We start from the raw sequence: 11,169 nt of genomic DNA on the forward strand, positions 1-11,169 counted from the left end.
GTACTCTAGGATCTCCAAGTTTCTTTGTTATTCCACCCATAAAAGTATAATTAGCAAGCATGGTGGAAATTTCAGCTTCTGGTGTCTTTCTTTTATTAGTAATGATATCCTTCATATATTTAGCACAAGGACTTGTTTTGAGCACATCAGTCAATCGCATACGTAAAAAGATAGGCCTAATCATTTCAGCAAAGCGCTCAAAATCCTCATCATCCTTCTTCTTGGATGGTTTCAGAGGAAAAGGCATGGGTTTATGAACCCAGGGTTCCCTTTCTTTACCATGTTTCCTAGCAACAAAGTCTCTTTTATCATAACGTTGATTCTTTGATTGTGGTTATCAAGATCAACAACAGGTTCAATTTCTACATCATTATCATTAATAGGTTGAGCATCATCGTGAACATCATCATTAAGATTTTCACTAGGTTCATGTTCATTACTAGATTGTGTTTCAGCATCAGACATAGAGATATCATTTGGATTATCAGGTGGTTCGGCAATAGGTTCACTAGAAGTTTGCACAGTTCTATCATTTTTCTTTTTCTTCTTCTTGGAAGAACTAGGAACATCAATATTATTTCTCTGAGAATCTTGCTCGATTCTCTTAGGGTGGCCTTCAGGATATAAAGGTTCCTGAGTCATTCTACCAGTTCTAGTAGCCACTCTAACAGCATAATCATTTTTCTTATTATTCATTTCATGGAGCAATTCTTTTTGAGCTTTAAGTACTTGTTGTACTTGAGTGGTAACCATAGAAGCATGTTTGCTAACAAGTTTAAGTTCACCTCTAATATTAGCCATATAATCACCCAAGTATTTAATTATATCGGAATCATATTTCAATTGTCTACCAAAATAAGCATTGAAATTTTCTTGTTTGACAATAAAATTATCAAACTCATCAAAGCATTGCCTAGCAGACTTATAGTGAGGGATATCACCTTCATCAAATCTATAGAGAGAATTTACCTTTACTACCTGTGTCGGGATATCGGGATCAGGAGGTTCTTCAGTAAATAAGGGATCAAGTTCATATGTTTCTTCGACAGGCGGTAGATTAAGACCATGTATTTCTTCAATAGGAGGTAAATTCTTAACATCTTTGGCTTTAATACCTTTTTCTTTCATAGATTTCTTTGCATCTTGCATATCTTCGGGACTGAGAAATAGAACACCTCTCTTCTTCGGAGTTGGTTTAGGAATAGGCTCAGTAATTGGAGCGGGAGCTGGCTCAGGAGGTGCCCAATTATTTTCATTTGTCAACATATTATTCAATAGAATTTCAGCTTCATCCGGTGTTCTTTCCCTGAAAAGAGAACCAGCACAACTATCTAGGTAATCTCTGGAAGCATCGGTTAGTCCATTATAAAAGATATCAAGTATTTCAGGTTTCTTAAGAGGATGATCAGGCAAAGCATTAAGTAACTTGAGAAGCCTCCCCCAAGCTTGTGGGAGACTCTCTTCTTTAATTTGCACGAAATTGTATATTTCCCTCAAAGCAACTTGTTTCTTATGAGCAGGGAAATATTTAGCAGAGAAATAATAAATCATATCCTGGGGACTACGCACACAACCAGGATCAAGAGAATTAAACCATATCTTAGCATCACCCTTTAATGAGAACGAAAATATTTTGAGTATATAGAAGTAACGCGATCTCTCATCATTAGTGAACAGGGCAGCTATATCATTTAACTTAGTAAGATGTGCCACAACAGTTTCAGATTCATAGCCATAAAAAGGATCAGATTCAACCAAAGTAATTATATCTGGATCAACAGAGAATTCATAATCCTTATCAGGAACACATATAGGTGAAGTTGCAAAAGCAGGATCAAGTGTCATTTTATCTCTAAGTGATTCTTTGTTCCATTTAATCAATAACCTTTTAAGCTCATATCTATCTTTGCAGGCTAAAATAGCTAAAGAAGAATCTTTATCAAAAAGATAACCTTCAGGAATAACAGGCATATTTTCATCATCACTATCATCATCGTATTCAGTTTCATCAATTTCTCTTTCTCTAGCCCTAGCAATTTGTTCTTCAAGAAATTCACTAAGGGGCACAGTAGTATCAGGCATAGAAGCAGTTTCATCATAAGTATCATGCATAGTAGAAGTGGCATCATCAATAACATGCGACATATCGGAACGAATAGCAGAAGCAGGTTTAGGTGTCGCTAGCTTAATCATAACAGAAGGTGAATCAAGTGCAGAGCTAGATGGCAGTTCCTTACCTCCCCTCGTAGTTGAGGGATAAATTGTTGTCTTAGCGTCTTTCAAGTTCTTCATAGTGTCCAGCAGATATAAATCCAAGTGACTCAAAGAATAGAGCTATGCTCCCCGGCAACGGAGCCAGAAAAAGGTCTTGATAACCCACAAGTATAGGGGATTGCAATAGTTTTCGAGGGTAGAGTATTTAACCCAAATTTATTAATTCGACACAAGGGGAGCCAAAGAATATTCTCAAGTATTAGCAGCTGAGTTGTCAATTCAACCACACCTGGAAACTTAGTATCTGCAGCAAAGTGTTTAGTAGGACAGTAATATGATAGTGTTGGTAACGGCAACAAAAGTAAAGACAGCAAAAGTAATGTTTTTGGTATTTTGTAGTGATTGTAACAGTAGCAACGGGAAAGTAAATAAGCGTAAACCAGTATATGGAAAACTCGTAGGCACCGAATTAGTGATGGATAATTATGTTGGATGCGGTTCATCATGTAACAGTCATAACATAGGGTGACACAGAACTAGCTCCAATTCATCAATGTAATGTAGGCATGTATTCCGTATATAGTCATACGTGCTTATGGAAAAGAACTTGCATGACATCTTTTGTCCTACCCTCCCGTGGCAGCGGGGTCCTATTGGAAACTAAGGGATATTAAGGCCTCTTTTTAATAGAGAACCGGAACAAAGCATTAGCACATAGTGAATACATGAACTCCTCAAACTATGGTCATCACCGGGAGTGGTCCCGATTATTGCCACTTCGGGGTTGCCGGATCATAACACATAGTAGGTGACTATAGACTTGCAAGATAGGATCAAGAACTCACATATATTCATGAAAACATAATAGGTTCAGATCTGAAATCATGACACTCGGGCCCTAGTGACAAGCATTAAGCATAGCAAAGTCATAGCAACATCAATCTCAGAACATAGTTGATACTAGGGATCAAACCCTAACAAAACTAACTCGATTACATGATAAATCTCATCCAACCCATCACCGTCTAGCAAGCCTACGATGGAATTACTCACGCACGGCAGTGAGCATCATGAAATTGGTGATGGAGGATGGTTAATGATGACGACAACGACGAATCCCCCTCTCCGGAGCCCCGAACGGACTCCAGATCAGCCCTCCCGAGAGGTTTTAGGGCTTGGCGGCGGCTCCGTATCTAAAACACGATGATTTCTTCTCTCTGGTTTTTTTCTCTCCGGAAGCGAATATATAGAGTTGGAATTGGCGTCGGAGGGTTTCCAGGGGGCCCACGAGGTAGGGGGCGCGCCCAGGAGGGGGGGGCGCCCCCACCCTGGTGGACAGGGTGTGGGCCCCCTGGTCTTCATCTTTGGCGAGGATTTTTTATTATTTTTTCTAAGGTATTCCGTGGAGTTTCAGGACTTTCCAAGAATATTTGCTTTCTGCACATAAAACAACACCAAGGTAATTCTGCTGAAAACAACATCAGTCCAGGTTAGTTCCATTCAAATCATACAAGTTAGAGTCCAAAACAAGGGTAAAAGTGTTTGGAAAAGTAGATACGACGGAGACGTATCAAAGATCATATGTTCAGATCATATATGCATATTATTACCCCTCTGATTATGAACATGAATATGCTTTGTGAGTAATTACGTTTGTTCCTGAGGACAAGGGAGAAGTCTTGCTATTAGTAGTCATGTGAATTTGGTATTCGTTTGATATTTTGATAAGATGTATGTTGTCTAGCCTCTAGTGGTGTTATGTGAACGTCGACTACATAACACTTCACCATTATTTGGGCCTAGAGGAAGGCATTGGGAAGTAATAAATAGATGATGGGTTGCTAGAGTGACAGAAGCTTAAACCCTAGTTTATGCGTTGCTTCGTAAGGGGCTGATTGGGATCCATATGTTTCATGCTATGGTTAGGTTTACCTTAATACTTTTGTTGTAGTTGCGGATGCTTGCAATAGAGGTTAATCATAAGTGGGATGCTTGTTCAAGTAAGAACAACACCCAAGCACCGGTCCACCCACATACCAAGTTATCAAAGTATCGAACGCGAATCATATGAACGTGATGAAAACTAGCTTGACGATATTCCCATGTGTCCTCGGGAGCGCTTCCTATTATAAGAGTTTGTTCCGGCTTGTCCTTTGCTACAAAAGGATTGGGCCACCTTGCTGCACTTTATTTACTTTTGTTACTTGTTGCTCGTTACAATCTATCTTATCACAAAACTATCTGTTACCACTTATTTCAGTACTTGCACAGAATACCTTACTGAAAACCGCTTATCATTTCCTTCTACTCCTCGTTGGGTTCGACACTCTTACTTATCGAAAGGACTACGATAGATCCCCTATACTTGTGGGTCATCAAGACTCTTTTCTGGCGCCGTTGCCGGAGAGTGTAGCGCCTTTGGTAGGTGGAATTTGGTAAGGAAAAATTTATACAGTGTGCTGAAATTTACTGTCACTTGTTACTATGGAAAGTAATTCTCTGAGGGGCTTGTTCGGGGTATCTTCACCCCGTCCAGTAGAGCAAAGAGTTGCTCCTCAACCTACTGAACCTATTGAAAATGAAACTCCTTTTGAATTTCCTTTGGGTATGATGGAAAAACTGCTAGCTAACCTTTTTACAGGAGATGGAACAAATCATCATGATGAGCACTTAATATATGTGGATGAAGTTTGTGGATTATTTAAGCTTGCAGGTATACCCGATGACGTTGCTAAGAAGAAGGTCTTCCCTTTATCTTTGAAGGGAGACGCATTGATATGGTATAGGCTATGTGATGATATGAGATCATGGGACTATAAAAGATTGAAGCTGGAATTTCATCAGAAGTATTACCCTATGCATCTTGTTCATCGTGATCGCAATTATATATATAATTTCTAGCCTCGCGAAGGAGAAAGCATCGCTCAAGCTTGGGGGAGGCTTAAATCAATGTTATATTCATGCCCCAATCATGAGCTCCCGAGAGAAATAATTATGCAAAGTTTTTATGCTCGGCTTTCTGATAACAATCGCACCATGCTCGATACTTCTTGTGCTGGCTCTTTTATGATGAAGACTACTGAATTCAGATGGAATTTATTGGATAGAATTAAACACAAGTCTAAAGATTGGGACCTCGACGAAGGTAAGGAGTCAGGTATGACACCTAAGTTTGATTGTGTTAAATCTTTTATGGATACCGATATTTTCCGTAAGTTTAGCACTAAATATGGACTTGACTCTGAGATAGTAGCTTCTTTCTGTGAATCTTTTGCTACTTATGTTGATCTCCCTAAGGAGAAGTGGTTTAAATATCATCCTCCCATAGAAGTAAAATTAGCTGCACCTATTAAAGTTGAAGAAAAGACTGTCACTTATAATGATCCTATTGTTCCTACTTCTTATATTGAGAAACCACCTTTCCCTGTTAGAATAAAGGATCATGCTAAAGCTTCAACTGTTGTTCGTAAAAGCAATATTAAAACTTATACACCTCCTGAGCAAGTTAAAGTAGAACCTAATATTGCTATTGTTAAAGATCTCTTGTCTGATAATATTGATGGGAATGTTATTCAGTTCGAAGGTGAAACTGCTAGAATTGCTAAACCTTGTGATAAAGATAAACATAGACCTATGGTAGGCGTTCCTGTTATTTCTGTTAAAATAGGAGATCATTGTTATCATGGCTTATGTGATATGGGTGCTAGTGGTAGTGTAATACCTATTGACTTATACGAAGAAATTAAGAATGAAATTGCACCTGTTGAGTTAGAAGATATTGATGTTACTATTAAACTTGCTAATAGAGATACTATTGCACAATTGGAATTGTTAGAGATGTTGAAGTCTTGTGTGGGAAGACTAAATATCCTGCTGATTTTCTTGTTCTTGGTTCCCCACAAGATAGCTTTTGTCCCATTATATTTGGTAGACCCTTCTTAAATATTTTCAATGCTACCATAGATTGCACAAAGAATGTTGTTACTAATGGCTTGGATGATATGGTTCATGAGTTTAATTTCTCTAGATTTAGTAAACAACATCGTGAGGAAGAATTACCTAGTAAGGATGAAATTATTGGTCTTGCTTCTATTGCCGTACCTCCTAGTGATCCTTTAGAACACTATTTGCTAGACCATGAAAATGATATGTTCATGAATGAAAGAAGGGAAATAGATGAAGTATTCTTTAAATAGGAACCTATTTCTGCAACATAATTTGTCTGTTGAAATTTTAGGGGATCCTCCTCCACCCAAGGGTGATCCCATGTTTGAGCTTAAACCATTGCGTGATAATCTTAAATATGCTTATCTTGATGAAAAGAAGATATATCCTGTTATTATTAGTGCTAACCTTTTAGAGCATGAAGAAGAAAGATTATTGAAAACTCTGAAGAAGCATCGTGCTGCTATTGGATATACTCTTGATGATCTTAAGGGTATTAGTCCCACTCTATGTCAACACAAAATAAATTTGGAAGCAGATGCCAAACCAGTTCGTGATCCTCAACGACGTCTGAATCCTAAAATGAAAGAAGTGGTAAGAAAAGAAATACTCAAGCTTCTGGAGGCAGGTATAATCTATCCCGTTGCTGATAGTCAGTGGGTAAGTCCTGTCCATTGTGTCCCTAAGAAGGGAGGTATTACTATTGTTCCTAATGATAAAGATGAATTGATTCCACAAAGAATTATCACAGGTTATAGGATGGTAATTGATTTCCGCAAATTAAATAAAGCTACTAAGAAAGATCATTACCCCTTACCTTTTATTGATCAAATGCTAGAAAGATTATGCAAACATACACACTATTGCTTTCTAGATGGTTATTCTGGTTTCTCTCAAATACCTGTGTCGGCTAGAGATCAATCAAAGACTACTTTTACATGCCCTTTTGGTACTCTTGCTTATAGATGTATGCCTTTTGGTTTATGTAATGCACCTGCTACCTTTCAAAGATGCATGATGGCTATATTCTCTGACTTTTGTGAAAAGATTTGTGAGGTTTTCATGGACGACTTTTCCGTCTATGGTTCCTCTTTTGATGATTGCTCGAGCAATCTTGATCGAGTTTTGCAGATATGTGAAGAAACTAATCTTGTCTTGAATTGGGAAAAGTGCCACTTTATGGTTAATGAAGGTATTGTCTTGGGGCATAAAGTTTCTGAAAGAGGTATTGAAGTTGATAAAGCCAAGGTTGATGCTATTGAAAAGATGCCATGTCCCAAGGACATCAAAGGTATAAGAAGTTTCCTTGGTCACGCCGGATTTTACAGGAGGTTCATTAAGGACTTCTCAAAAATTTCTCGGCCTCTGACTAATTTATTGCAAAAAGACATACCATTTGTCTTTGATGATGATTGTGTAGAAGCATTTGAAATACTTAAGAAAGCATTAGTCACTGCACCTGTTGTTCAGCCACCTGATTGGAATTTACCCTTTGAATTTATGTGTGATGCTAGTGATTATGCTGGAGGTGCTGTTCTAGGGCAAAGAGTTGATAAGAAATTAAATGTTATTCATTATGCTAGTAAGACTCTAGACAATGCTCAAAGAAATTATGCTACTACTGAAAAAGAGCTTTTAGCAGTTGTATTTGCTTGTGATAAGTTTAGATCTTATATTGTTGATTCTAAAGTACCTATTCAAACTGATCATGCTGCTATTAAATATCTTATGGAAAAGAAAGATGCTAAACCTAGACTTATTAGATGGGTTCTCTTGCTACAAGAATTTGATTTGCATATTGTTGATAGAAAGGGAGCTGAGAACCCCGTTGCAGACAACTTGTCTAGGTTAGAAAATATTCTTGATGACTCACTACCTATTACTGATAGCTTTCCTGATGAACAATTAAATGTTATAAGTACTTCTCGTAGTACTCCATGGTATGCTGATTATGCTAATTATATTGTTGCTAAATTTATACCACCTAGCTTCACATACCAACAAAAGAAAAGGTTTTTCTATGATTTAAGACATTACTTTTGGGATGACCCACATCTTTATAAAGAAGGAGTAGATGGTGTTATTAGACATTGTGTACCTGAGCATGAACAGGAACAGATCCTACGCAAGTGTCACTCTGAGTCTTATGGAGGACACCACGCTGGAGAGAGAACTGCACATAAGGTATTGCAATCTAGTTTTTATTGGCCTACTCTCTTCAAGGATGCCCGTAAGTTTGTCTTGTCTTGTGATGAATGTCAAAGAATTGGTAATATTAGTAGACGTCAAGAAATGCCTATGAATTATTCTCTTGTTATTGAACCATTTGATGTTTGGGGCTTTGACTATATGGGACCTTTTCCTGCCTCTAATGGATACACACATATTTTAGTTGCTGTTGATTATGTTACTAAGTGGGTAGAAGCTATTCCAACTAGTAGTGCTGATCATAACACTTCTATTAAAATGCTTAAGGAAGTTATTTTCCCGAGGTTTGGAGTCCCTAGATATGTAATGACTGATGGTGGTTCACACTTTATTCATGGTGCTTTCTATAAAATGCTTGCTAAATATGATGTTAATCATAGAATTGCATCTCCTTATCACCCACAGTCTAGTGGTCAAGTAGAGTTGAGCAATAGAGAGCTCAAATTAATTTTGCAAAAGACTGTTAATAGGTCTAGAAAGAATTGGTCCAAAAAACTTGATGATGCATTATGGCTTATAGAACTGCATATAAAAATCCTATGGGTATGTCTCCATATAAAATGGTTTATGGAAAAGCATGTCACTTACCTCTCGAACTAGAACATAAGGCATATTGGGCTATTAAAGAGCTTAACTATGATTTTAAACTTGCCGGTGAGAACAGGTTATTTGATATTAGCTCACTTGATGAATGGAGAACCCAAGCTTATGAAAATGCCAAGTTGTTTAAAGAAAAAGTTAAAAGATGGCATGACAAAAGGATACAAAAGCGTGAGTTTAATGTAGGTGATTATGTATTGCTATACAACTCTTGTTTAAGATTTTTTGCAGGAAAACTTCTCTCTAAATGGGAAGGCCCCTATGTTATCGAAGAGGTCTATCGTTCCGGTGCCATAAAGATCAACAACTTCGAAGGCACAAATCCGAAGGTGGTAAACGGTCAAAGAATTAAACATTATATCTCAGGTAATCCCATCAATGTTGAAACCAATATTATTGAAACCGTAACCCCGGAGGAATACATAAGGGACACTTTCCGGAACGTTCCAGACTTCGAAAAGGAATAGGTATGTGGTACGGTAAGTAAACCGACTCCAAAACAAATTTTAAGACAATATTTCTCCGTTTTGGAATATTTAGAAAAATAGAAAAATAAGTAGCAGTCCGGGAAGGACACGAGGGCCCCACGAGGGTGGTGGGCGCGCCCTACCCCCCTGGGCGCGCCCCCTACCTCGCGTGCCTTCCGGACTCCGTTTTCTTGCACGTTACATATTTTGATCGGTAAAAATTCATTATATAACCTCCCGAAGGTTTTGACTCCCGTATCACGCAAACCTCCTCTGCTCTTGTTTCGAGCTGTTTTCTGTTAGGGTTTTCCAGGCTAGGCATCATGTCGTCTCCCTCCTCCAACAATGGTGACAACGATGCTTGGCTAATGAAGATAGATCTGAAGAGGGAAGAACCCACGAGGGTCAACAAGGATGAAAGGATCAAGAAGGCCACGAAGGATCAAGCTCCAGCAGCAAAAGACACCCTCCAACTTGATCATAATCTTCTCACCCCAACTGAGATCGAAGCTTTCAAGATGATTGAGTTAGCTCGTATACGAAACAAGTATCTCACACAAGAAATTTTTTTGTTGAAGGAGCATATTGTTGCACTCAAGGGCATTATTCGCAAGCTGGAGGACCTCTTACGCTCGATGTGCGATTATCCGTCACCGCCACCTTCTTCACCAACCAAGGAGACATAATCACATGGGTAAGCGCACTCCCCTTGGCAACTGCCAAGCTTGGGGGAGGTGCCCCGGTATCGTATCACAATCACAACTCCTATCTTTACCATTTTTCTTAGTTCGATCCTATTAGTAGTATCTTGATCTAGTAGAATAAAGTTTATGGCATGATCTAGTTTTGAGTTTGCTTTATGATCTCTCTATGTAATCGAGTCCGTGAGCTATATATAATAAAGATTAGTGTTGAGTCAAGGGCTTGATTATTTTGCCATGATCTTGGGTGAATAAAAGAAAAGAGAAAAGAATAAAAAGAAACAAAGAGTTCATATTGATCTTATTGAGAGTAACGACTTCACATAGAAAGAGTATGACGATTAAAAGTTGTTGAGAGTTGGCAGACATAGCTTTGGTCATTGTTGCAATTAATAGGAAGTAATAAGGAAAGAGAGGTTTTCACATATAGATATATTATCATTGACATCTTTTATGATTGGGAGCACTCATTAAAATATGACATGCTAAAGGGTTGATGTTGGACAACAACGTAATGAGTCATGTCTTTCTTATATCTGAGATAAAGTATGTTGTCATGGATCCTCTAACTTGTTGAGCTTGCCTTTCCCCATCATGCTAGCCAAATTCTCAGAACCAAGTAGAAATACTACTTGTGCTTCCAAATACCCTTAAACCAGTTTTGCCATGAGAGTCCACCATATCTACCTATGGATTGAGTAAGATCCTTCAAGTAAGTTGTCATCGGTGCAAAGCAATAAAAAATGCTCTAGATATGTATGATTGATTGGTGTGGGAGAAATAAGCTTTATACGATCTTGTGATGTGGAAGTAATTAAAGCGACGGACTGCATAATAAAGGTTCATATCACAAGGGGCAATATAAAGTGACGTTCTTTCGCATTGAGATTTTATATATCCAACCATAAAAGCGCATGGCAACCTCTGCTTCCCTCTGCGAAGAGCCTATCCTTTATTTTTATCTTCTACCTTATGCAAGAGTCATGGTGATCTTCACCTTTTCTTTTTCATTTTATCCTTTGGCAAGCTCAGCA

The sequence above is a fragment of the Triticum dicoccoides genome, chromosome 6A (genome assembly GCF_002162155.2).
Source record: "Triticum dicoccoides isolate Atlit2015 ecotype Zavitan chromosome 6A, WEW_v2.0, whole genome shotgun sequence".
NCBI classification, from domain to species: domain Eukaryota; kingdom Viridiplantae; phylum Streptophyta; class Magnoliopsida; order Poales; family Poaceae; genus Triticum; species Triticum dicoccoides.